Here is a 12,782-nt window from a genome sequence, read left to right on the forward strand (position 1 = left end):
AGACTTTAAACCAGAGGCTCATAAGACATCATCTGTTTGTTTGGAATAAACAACATTTAGAGTAGTGAGAAGCTATTGAATTAATAATCATGCTGACTGTATCTGATAAGACTCTTGTTACACTTTACTACACATCTTGCTTTTTGAAAGTGTGGAACTACTTGAATTAATTTCATTCTACATGATTATGATGTACAGTGAATATAAACAAATCTCGACTTATGTTAGCTAATTAGAATATATTTCAGGCTCATTTGTTAATATTTATGAACGATAGACTCAAATATTCTCAGAAATTAAACAGCTAAAATTATGTTTTAACACTGCGGCACTATAACAATGAATTTTGTGATCTTTACTGTATGTTTGCTGAATATCATAATCAAATCTGTGACTGTTGATCATATTGATTAATAATTCAGTGGAATAAACAAGCATGTCCTCTTTTTAAGACTCCAGCTTCTCTTCCTCTAACCTCACATTATCTTTACTCTACTTTCAGAAAACATGAGTCAAAGACATCTTATTTTATTAATTGCGCCCACGTTTCATAAAGCCGACATAAACAAAACATGACGCCACACACTGACTCCGAACATTGTTTTTTTTTTTGCTAATTACAGGAGGCACTGGAGGAAATGTCCTGGCACAGCAGTTCCTGGTAGCTCATTACAAGTTTTCATTCCTGCGAGGAGCCCGGAGCTGCTGCACAGCACCACAACTCCACTGCACTCAGCTGCCATGTGCACTGGGACCAAGAGGAGACAAATTAAAAGGCACCCGTGTGAGGAACAACACAGGAGGGAGTTTCACAAAGAAATTAAAATAATGATAATAATAATAAAGAAAAAAAAGATCTTTGGGAAAATAACATCTATGCTTGTTTGGAGTATTTTATTATGAAATCCTGATAAACTTTACAGAGTTGGTGCATAATTAAATGGTTTTTATATTATTTCTGAAGCTGCATGGATGGATTAACAAGAAAAAAAATATTTATTTTCATTGATTTTGACTATATATAAATCTTAAAGTGTGTAATATAGGACCTAGCATAATGATTTATGTCATCTTATGTCAGCTCATAAATAACCAAGGAACTTGCGGCTGCTACAGTTTATAGCAACCTGATTCATGTTGATTTATCCGCCAAAATAATACCTTCACTCAGGGTGTCCAACGTAAATGCAACTGTAGGAAATGATATTAATCTTTCAAAAGGAAATCATCTCGAGGGGACGGGAGTCCATCCGGCAGAGGGAGAAGATCTCTGTTATTGTCAGTGATAAGCAGCGTACTCCTGAGGATGGAGGTTTGCCTTGGGCGGAGCTGCAGGCTCTCCACAACCACTCGCGCTTTCTGGTTCACTCCGTAAGTCAACATCAACCCACCGAGCTCTAATCTGTGCGGCTCAGTGAACTTTAGGGCTCACAGCATGAAAATAAATAAAGAAATAAATAAAACCCTGCAGATTCCTACTGGGACCCCAGAAAAGAAATACAATTTACAGAAGATGCAGGGATTCTAAAATATAAACTCCACATATTGTGATTGTTGTATTAGATTAAAAAGAGGGAAAAAAATAATTCAAAAGCAATGATAATGACCTTTGTGTCAGTGAGTGGAGAACAGCCCCTCTGGTATTCTGCCTGAAATTGCATTTGGCATAATGTGTTACTCAGAAAGAAACATGAAGTGAGTCTATGAGAGGTGACTGTTGTTGAGAGCATAAATGCAACCATTTGAAAACTCACGTCCCCTTTTAACTGTTTACACAAAATGGAGAATTGGCGACGAGCAACACATTTGTGCTCCGATATGACTCAGGTTCAATTTCTGGATCATTGCTTTTGTTAAACATTTTCTTTTTATTCTCCCCGCTGTGTAAAAATGGAAGCATGCAGTGAGAAACATTAGAAAAAAAGACGAGTGGACTAATTTCAGGAGAGAATATTTACTTACAACCGCTTACTGCCACAATTAGTGAGTTTCTCAATTTACGAGCTACGCTATTATTTGTGTGCTATCTTCTGAATTGTTAAGAAATACTTTAGTGCACTTCCCCGAGTGGAATAAGTGAATGCATGGGCAATCACAAAACACTTCCCATCAATATTCCTGTTTATAACCAGGAGGCATTTTACCCAAAATGCATTTGGAAACAAAGGTGGTGGTTCATTACTGAATTTGCAAGTAAACAAACTACTTATTGAGAAGCCTAACGATCAATTTAGTAATGACGAATTATAGCCCATAACCCAATGAAACAGATAAAAGTCTTATTTGGTGTCACTTGTAATACCGAGTTTCAAGATTTACCCCATCCTCCCCGAAAACACCACCAGGAAATAGACTTTACTTATTAAATGCATTTTACCACTTGGGCATTGTTACGGAATTCAGCAATTCTCCCAGACAACAGCTGCATTGTTTGATGACTGGACTCACCATCACACTTCTGCACAAACAGAACTATATATTTATTTCCAAAAAACGAGGCACTTGGAAATGCCTTCAGAATTTCAATATATTCAAAATTTGCCTCCTCTTGGTTCAAGAATTAACAGAAAAATAAATAGAAACTTTGAAATGTTCTGTCTCGTTTATTAAAATTAACTTTCATCAGGGTTGTTTTTTTAAAATGTTAATAATTTAACCAATCACACCCATACTTGTCAGGCTAAAAAATATCTGTACTTCAATCTTCAGATTTGTTATTTTATGTGTCAATATGCGCCCCGGGGTCTACAGGAACTTTATTATGCACCAATTTATACGACAGCTTTGCATTCAGTGCACTCTGCCTCACATGAATCCCCACCGGGTAAAGTGCTGTGGAAGTCTGTGCAAATTTTATTCATGATCAATAGTCCCTTGGAAAAATAGAAAAATGTGAAATTCAAATGGTTTTATAACCAGATGCCTTAATCAGGATGTGAAACGTAGACTAAAAGAAGACGTTTTGTCATCCAAAAGTGAAAAAATTATAAAAAAATCTCAGAATAAATACTTTCTCTACAGAGAAGGGTTTGTATTTTGAGGGTTTACCTTGGTTGGTGATGTGAATTCACAATTCTAGATGCAGTTAAATGAGTGAAAAAAATGTCATCTTAAACACAAAGTAAAAAGTGCTAATAATAGCTTGTTATACACTTTATCCTCAAATCAACGAGTCTTTTTCAAAACATCTGAATTTAAAATACATTAGAAGCAGGTAATGAGCCTTAAGACTGTGTGGGGAATTATCACTGCCATCTAATTGCAGTAAAAAAAAATTATTAAGTTTTTTGGGGGTTTTTTGTGTGTCAATAATTGATGCAAGACAAATAAATAATATGACTGCTTATGTCTAAGTGAATTTTAAGCCATTTTCTTGCTTCCTGCTGTAATCTATTAAATCATCTCACTCCAGCTGAGCTGGGCTGCAGATTGTATGCCTTTTATGAGACACAATTTTCTCTGCTGCAGACTGCGATGATAAATCAGGTAAAGTTAACCTTCACTTCAGGTTGAAGTAACAGGGACGCAACAAATCATGCTCAAGTTTTTCAGACTCGTATGAAAAAACCCCTTCACACAACTTTCAATGAACTTTGCACTGATTTCTTTTAAGTAAATATCTTTTCAGGGTCACTGTGCAGTTTTTTATGTGAAGGAGTTTTAATTTGGTATCTTTTAAAGGGGTCGTATCTTACAGCTTTTCAACACTTTCACATGGTCTCCTTGGTTCAAAATCGTTGTATTCAAAGTTTATTACCCCAAATCCAGCTTTTCCTTGCTTCTCCTCCATTTGAATATTGGATCATAGGAGCTGCATTCAGAATCTGCTGTGTCTGTGTGAGCTGGACTGGCTCCGCCCACACACATGCCCATCTATGGGAAGAGGAGGTAGTACTTCCTCTCGTGGTGCCATGTGCCAGAGCAGGGCTGCCTAATTGTGGGAGGAGTCAAAGGGGAGACGCCTACCTTGATTGTGATTGGCTGAACTCCCGATGACACTATATAGGGTTTGATTTCTGATTGGCTGGTTGGAGCAACGCACTTTTAAAAAACTGCCATGGCGAGAGATGACAGAATTTCTTCACTTCTGGGGCGTCAGTCCAGGTATGGGGACGATTATTGCTGTTGGAAAACCGTTAGAAAGTGAATTTTGCATCATATGAGCCTTTTAGTATTCAACTAATCTAATTTTACTCCTGCATGTGAAGACCTTTATTATGAGTTAATAGATGTCCAATGGTGGCAATACAAACATAGTGGAGTGTTTTGCTTGTGCAAAACAACTGAAAACAGTCGCTTCATATTTGCCTCAACACCATTAGCCATCTTGCACAGATATTAAAATAATCATGGGGGTAAAACACTTTGAAACTGGATCCCCCACCCCCTAAACCCCTGGCAGGCACACACAAGTGCTCAGTTTGTGTTTCATGTTGTATAGGTTGCACTGTAACTACGCGCAGCCTGACACCCGATCCTCTGTTGGTTTGACACTGGTCACTGTACAGAGTGAGCAATCTGATCTATGAGTACTGACGACGTCCTCGCCGAGCTGTGAAAACCATGTGGCCATCCTACAGCATGTTCTACCTCCCCCCCCCCCCCCCCCCCCCCCCCTCAATCTGCTCGCTCAAAACTCTACCAGGGATTCCCCTTTCAGCGCTTTATCGTGACAACACTCATCTGGTCTCGTAGTCCAAAAGCTGCATGCTCTGCTCTGGTATAACCGGAAAGTTTTGCAGCAGCATTCAGACATTGAAATACTCACAATGAAACACGCAGAGTGGAACCCCAAATCCCACAGTGGCTTAGCCAGGATTTTTAAGCCATCCTGGAAGCAGCCCAAGCGCTCTCACAGTGAGGCGTAAAGAGCTTACCGCGGGCGGGGATGGGCGTGTTTCCTCACCAGCCCCTTGTTGTCCGTCGCGGCCGACATACGAAGCCGTAATTCACTCTCAAAATTGATAAAAACAAGGATGAAAAGCAACTAAATCTGTTTGTCTGTTATCTCCCTCCGCGCGAGAGTAAAAAAATGGTCATATTTGAGTAAAAGTGACGAATGAGTTGTCTGACGGTGCTGAAGAGATATCACAATAATGAATGTAAAATATGTTGTGTATCCGAGGAGCAGCACGTATTATAACAAGGGTGTGAAAGTCGCTTTGGCGACAGCCCAGTTTGATGTGAGTCGTCGAGCCGCACCACAACAGCATAATAGCCTTTAAATAATGAAGTAATAAAGTCATTCTCTTTTGGAAATTTCATTGTAAAATAAAAATGTAGGCTAATCCTACTGAGTGTCTCCCGCTGAGCCAACAACCCACTAACCTTAACCCCACGTGGTAAATCGTAACAGGGAGCGGAGGCAGCCGACCCCTCCACTGCCCCGGGTCGGTATCAGGTTGTAATCCGAACAGCGGCTCATCGTATCGTCAAAATGTCACGATGTTAAAAGAAACACCGAAATTTAAAACATGAGCAAGCAGATGATGTTTAAAACTCAACCGGCGACTTTGCAAAGAAACCCTGGAGGTTCATACGTTTGACATCCCTGTACTATAGCCGCACGCGGGGCATAAATTGGTGAAAAGTGGATAAAACATGAGTGAACATAATCCCTGCAGTCGGAGAATCGGACGTCTCGCAAAGAACTGAACTCAAAGGGAACTTTCAAACTGATAATCCTTCACGTGACCAACATCTATGAACCCCACCCACACACACACACACCTTCATCTTCACTCCGCGTCTTCATCTTCTGTAAGTGGCCGCGTTAATTAATTAAATTGAACCTGCCAGAGGAAAGCCTGCGAGACGCTAAATATCCATCAAGAGTTGCTTCATTTACACCTCGTTCACGCCTGCCTTTCACTTTCTCACGCCGGCGCCAGGAAAGGAAAGATTCATTTTAAAAGACACTCTGAACTTTACCACAAGAGCAACGTTCTATTTTCCTGTGTGGAGGAAAACATTTTTTTAGTGGAATCCGCAAACAAACAAAAAAAGGAATTGGACAAATAGGGAAGAATCTGACAAAACTCACCCCTACAGTTTTATGTATTTGATGCCACGCCGCCAAACCAATTATACTCCACTGATTGTGCCAAAGGTGACGCTGCTGAAATTGACGGGGCCAAACACAGAGAAGTTCCAAATTAGAAACGGCGCCTCACCCCTCTGCCTCCGGGGAACCGTAATTGTTGCACCTGATACTCGCTGGTGTCCAACAGCAGCGGTGTGATTGCGGCGAGGATTTGACCCAGTGAGTGGAGAGCGTCAAGGATACAACTGCTCTCGGGCTCTGCGGGGACACACGGCCACAGGTCGAGACAACGTCCAGTAAAAGTGTGAAAGGAGGACTCTGGTTTGCCTGCGAGCTGCACTGAGGGGCGGATATCATGAACGAGAGACCATACACTGAGACCAGAAGTGTTAAATTGAATAACCTGGATGTATTCGCGGTAACACTGCATGCAGTAATAAACTGTAATCTCAGACTGAGTAGACCGAAGTGTTATGTGGGAACACAATCATCTCTTGTGACATTCACACCACTAATGTTAACAGAACGTGAAAAGCTACTGAGGGAATAACTCTGCCAGTGAAGCTGCTAATTACACACAAGGGTTCATTTATTTAAGCAAAATGTGCATCAGTGATTCAGAACATTTTGAACAGATCGAAGGCTACTCAACAGATTGTGTAACATCCTTTAGTCTCCTCTTCATATCAGCAGAACAAATGTCTGCACTCGTTTCCTATATCGTAACATAGTAGCCTGAAGTTAATGTAGAAACTCGAAGAAAAAATGGATCCGTCAAAGAGTAGAAACCTTGCATGGAAGCTATAAAATCACTTCTGACCATATAATTCTGGGTGTGAGGAAAATGGTGGAATTTACATGTTGCATACTGCAGTTGCCTTCAACGTACCAAAAACATGCATTTGAATTCAATTGGTGACAATGCATTGCCTATAGGTGTGAATGTGAGTGTGGGTTTATGCTTTAAATTGTATTACAGGTTAGTCTTTTGCAATATTGTGCAGCCTTATTATTATTATTGCAATACAATTGTTCTCAAGTCGAAGATTCCAGAGAAAGTAAGCTGATCTTAGCACAGTGCTATCAGAATGTGATAATATGTATTAGGCTGACAGTAATGACTTTCTAAGATGTTCTCGGTCTTGACTGGAGAAAACCAACCAGCAGAGTAACTTTAGTCGCCGATGCTATTGTTTCCTCCATGGAAGGCCCTGAAAAAAAAAAAAACAGGCCTGGCAGCTGCTGTCGCCCCCAAAATAGCGGCCGACTTAGAGGCGGGCACAGAGCCGAGCGACGCGGCCACGTCGTCCTCTCCGCTGTGCCGGTAGCGCGGTGAAAGTCACACACGATCCCGTTGGCACCAGAGTCCACAGGTGGCAAACAGCGGCCTGTCTTTGCCACATGGCCACGGGCGTGCTGGAAGAATATCTGTTTACACGCGGGCGGCAACACTTGACGTCGCCCTCCGCAGCCGGGAGTCGACTGGGAATGTCAAGAAAAGGACACGTACGTTTAAATGCCGTTGGCGGGTCTGTGGCGAAAGTGTGATAAATGAAGCTGAATTCTCAGCCATGTAAAAGGATAAATCACTTTCCAACGGCACATTTCTGCTGCAGCAGAACCACAGACACCAATGAGGGACGAGAGAGCAAGTCACCATAAATGTGTTTACTCCCTTTACCTCCCTCACTCCCTCTTCCTTTTTTTTTTTTTTTATATACCCTCATCAGACAGAAAGCTTTTCCATGTCGCGGCTCAATTGCTGCCACTCAGAGGAGGAGGTGAGTTTGTATGGCTGATGAAAAAGCCCTTGTGGCCCACCAATAATTTCCTTCATAGCTCCTTCCCTCCAAGGCGACATCAAATCTCAATGACAGCAGTCGAGTCAGAAAACGACTCCCTCGTCGTCATCCAATAGGACTTCCTCCACACGCCGGCCGCAGTAAACCGAGACGGCCGAACCGCGAGCACGCCTTTTGTTAGACAGCCGGTGACGATGAGATAAGAAGTGGAGCCTCGCCAGAGCTGACATGTTGTGTTCAGTGTTTAACCTGTAGAGGTTGTGGGATGAGCAAAACAAACAGGGACTTTGGCTTCAATAAAACTTGGTCCATCTAAAGGCGGCGGTCGACGATCAGAGACAGTCTGAGGTCAATTGAAGTTCTGCACGTCAGTTGGACAATCTGTACAGTTGTTAGGGTACAATGCGAGCCAAAGAAGCCGGTTGTACCACATTTATCAAGTTTTAAGTCATAAATAATTTATGTGTTGATATACTTCCCTACCAACCCCCAAAGCCCAGGAATCGAACCAAGGTTTTTTTTCCCCACTTTGAGACAAGAGCGCTGTAGCACTAAATTAACTTCATTACCAACATATTTTGTGTTTGAAGTTGCACGGAAATCAAATCCAAGTTCACACTCTGGGGGAAAATAAGTCGATCTGTTTGACATCCGTCAAGGAAAAATTGATAAACCTGCTTGGAATTCATGAAAACAGTTTGAAGTGTTTGCAGAAATCTTCTCAGCATCAAATGCAATGTGATCTGCAACATAAATAGAGGAGGACAGATTTTCAATAGTATTGATAGAATAGAAGCAAAAACAATTCAAAACATTTCTAATAAATCAGCAAATTTCCATTTAACCAAAACTCCAGGAAGATAGTGGAATGACTGTAATAATTTACAAATGAAAATAAAATTGACAATTTCATTTTGAAGTCAGTACTGAAGGTCTATATAGTGAATATTCCCACTGATACAAGCAGCAGACACATTATCTACTGAAAACTAATTACCAGAGGAAACATGCAAACATGATAATATACAAATATGATGATAAACATCCATCCTTTTTTAAACCATTATATATATCATTGTAAAAGAGGAGCACTAAGTTGAAGATCTGATGTTATAAATAAGTCTGATTTTGGTCCATTTCCAATAAATCAGATTGCATCGGAATATCATGTTTGCTTCTTATATCATTGTAAGCTTCTTTTAACACCTTAGAGTAATACTATGAGGTCTATGTTTTCCCTTATCCAACATATTTGCCAGTTTTTCAAGCAGTTATTAAGTATTTTATTAAGTAAAACACATCTGACTGACGTATGAATTAACTCGAGGTAAAAAAGTGTGAAAGTGGTTCGAGAGCAGATATCACAATGAGAACATATGAGAAAAACAAATGCATTGCTACTGAGGCAACTCTACCCAGTAGTTCAAATAATTAATTCAGTTATTATGACTATGAAAACATATAGCAAACCTAGTTTAGAATACCGATGAGAGATTTACAGTGAAGCATGAAAAACAGCGCGTTGTTTACCAGCGATGGTTAAAAAAACCAGACAACCCATTCAACTCTGACTTTCAACCAATGACTCCCGGGTTCAGGGGGGCAAAGACAGCAAACTCCCGGGTGCCAGAGGGCGTCTCTGTGCTTCCATGAATAGAAAACCTTTCTCCGGTCGGAATAATAGCTTAGCGAAACCCCACCACCCCCCACCCCACCCCACCCCACCCCGGACCTCTAGAGGCGAGCACACGTGGGCTAAATGTCACTCAGCAGGCTCCCATCTTTTAGGGGATATCAATTTTTTTTTTTTTTCCAGAGAATACACTGAGCTGAGCCTCACAGTGTAACATTTAACATAAGTTTATCTGTGACTCTTTTAAAGGAAGCGAGACTCAACAGGAAATAACATTTCAGGAGACCTATGGGAGTTTGTTTTTTGGGCTCAGGTACAAACTGCAACCACCTGCTCAGGTCCCAAAGGGACTTCTGTTTGTTTGACGTGTGCAAACAGCAACATGACGACACGTGAATAGAGAGGGTGATCTGCTTTGATGCAAAAGTGATGGGGGGGTTGGGGGAGGATGCAATAATGCATAAACTGACAGATGGGATCCTTCTGTGTCCCCAATCTGGGGGAGACCGTGTCCTTAAATACAGCTGACCTGAAATCTGAATACAAACACGAGGCCTCGCCTTTCCCCAGTTTACTGGAGTGTTTGAAGAGCAGGGCACTGATCTCCTGCAGATAAAAAAAACCTTTGCAAACTGAAAGGGCATCAGGAAGTGTCCTGCTAATCAAATCGCCCCGGAGGCGGCCCAGGTATGATCTTTTACAATCTGCAGAGATGTGAAGCCGGCCCGGAAAACGAGCGTCGGGCCTCGGGGCCGTCCACGGGGCAGCCTGCACCTGTCCGTCACTCAGCAGTCACATCGGGGGTAAACACACACCTCGCTCCACTGCAGGCCTCCTCTCCGTGACATACGGCACTTTGAAAAAGTGCAACTTCAGGGTTCAAAATCCTCATTTCATCAGAGGGAGATGTTAACTCTCCCTCCACGATGTGTGACACGTACATGTCATTTATATACCGAAATCCCTGGAAAAGTTGGATTAAAGTGACCAAAATCACACAAATTTCACCATCTCTGGTTTCTTACCCACTTAAAATATTGTCTTGATGTTATTAAGAAAAAATGTCCCACAATACAATGTTTTGATGTTTGGTAAAGAATACAAAGAATCTCACTTGCAGTACTTCCCCGTGTACGCAACTGTTAACATTATTCCTCATTAAAATTTAGATAAAAGCATTAATGAGGTGTAATAAATACCAAACACTGTGCTGTTTGTACTATTAAAGAAATAATGGCACAAATTAGCATTAACATGTATTTTTCTATACTTTATGTCCTTCAATTCATAACAGTTCATCGAGAAAGGCAGAGACGTTACCAAATATGGTCGCTTCACTTGCCTGATAAAGAATTCATTTTGTGCTAAATAATTACGCAAATCTTCAACTCTGAAAATATCAGTCAGTTACACTAATGTGCACTTTAGACACTAAGCAGCTCTGTAAAATGCATGATACGTGGCTCCTTATGCACAACTACTGCTTTAGTAGAAATGTACAATTTATGTGAGTCAGCCTTAAAAAACAGCTCTTTCAATCATAAAAGTTAAAGTCCTTGAAAAGATGTTAACGTTACTAAAGAAATTATAGAATAACAACTATGGTATGGATCTCAATTTTGTCTCCACTGCTGCAGAGGTCTTCAGTCAGTGTGCAATCCAGTTAAATCCCCTTCAACATGAAGGTTTTCTTTTCGAGACAAGTCACCATGACCACGGGCTGCGTAAACACATTTCGGTGGTCATAACTGTGATAAATATCTGCTCCACCTGTACACGGGCACACGCCCTCCAATCCCTTGGTCTCGATCCCTGGTCAAATTCGCTCTCAGTTGGCCTGGAAATGGGCTTTAACGTGCCCCCCTAAAAGGCTGGAATAGAAAAACACACATCTGCTGTGTTTAAGTAAGCTGCAGTTGTCATGGTTACAGACGAGCACTCACTAAACAGTTGTGTGCCAAGCCATCATTGAGACGGAGCACTTGAGCCACACACACACGCAGGCACGCACGCACGCACACACGCACACACACACACACACACACACACACACACACACACACGGTGTCGAGGGGAGCGTTGGTGTTTCAAAGTGAAAAACAAGGAAACGCAGGATGGCGGAGGAGCCGAAGTCACGCTTCTGTTGGCAATATGTTGCTGTCAACATTGAGCGTCCCTCACGTCTGCGCTCGGGATGAACAAACAGAAGCTGCCGTGGGGACGAGTGCGAGTTTCATGTGACATTCGGAGGGAAGACAAACAGGATGTGCTGTTTTTAGCCCAAAGTGAGAGCCTGAAAAGTGTTGTATTTAAACCCGGGCATTAATCACCTCTTTACGGAAGCTCACGGCAACAAACATCAACTCTAATTAACAACAAATGTTTGACCCCCATGGACCTCTGAATGACTGTGTCCCACAAATGAGCAATGTTGTCATTCAAAGTGCATTTCATGGCAAAAGTCTATCGCAAAGGACTTAGCGGCGTTCACCAAGTGAGTCAAGAGACGTTGACAGAGGAACCATGAGGCACCACCAAGTTCAAACTAATAGTAATCTTCATTTAGGAATATTAAGAAATGACGCGCCCCCACACGCATGGTAACAACAAAGATGCTCAACCAAAGCCAGCCAGCATTAATAAGCAATGATACTGTTTCAAAGGCGAATCAGTAATCAGTGTGCAGCTTGACCCAGAGACCTCCATCCGACCTGCTGGCGCCCATCATTCCCAGAGGAGACTCCGCCTCCGGACTCACCATCAGTGTCGGCTCCAATGCGTATGATCTGTACGATTTTCCATAGGTCCTAAATAAACATCAGTTTGAGTTTAATCGTGTTGCGTTTGGGTCCTTTGCCCACACTCGTTCACACGGCGGCCGCGGGGAACAAGTCAGAAGCACAAAACCTTTGAAAAATTGCTTCTGAATGGTACAAACTGCAAACACGTGATGGGAAAAGACACCGCCTTCAGCCTGCGACAGCCGGTTTAGGTTATGCACATTAACTGTTTCTATATGACAAATCGTTTAGTTCTCGCAGATCAAGTTTTGTCCGACGTCGTATTTGAAATCGACATCCCACTTTCTTCTCCATCGTACTCCGTCACTCCTTTTCCCCCTCATGGTTTCAGATATAAACATTAATTAATATTCCCCATCAGACCTGGGGAGTTGAGTGCGCTGCTCAGCCAGCTTTCATGATTAACAACCTCCCCACGACGAGCCAGCTACAGATTCGGCACCACATTTAAAGGGGTGGGTGAAAGTGGGATCAGGCCTACGGCACTGCGGCAAGCCTTGGCA

The 12,782-nt window shown here is 42.0% G+C and overlaps 1 protein-coding gene across 3 annotated transcripts in view; it reads right to left on the reverse strand.

The window, feature by feature from the left end:
* Positions 1-12,782, reverse strand: part of LOC308145394 (calcium-activated potassium channel subunit alpha-1a-like) — a gene marked incomplete at its 5' end in the record, with an annotated part of 87,686 nt that overhangs the window by 63,335 nt on the left and 11,569 nt on the right. The gene's annotated exons all lie outside the window — the stretch shown is intronic.

Source organism: Blennius ocellaris, assembly GCF_963422515.1.
Source record: "Blennius ocellaris genome assembly, chromosome: 21".
In the NCBI taxonomy this organism is placed as follows: Eukaryota; Metazoa; Chordata; class Actinopteri; order Blenniiformes; family Blenniidae; genus Blennius; species Blennius ocellaris.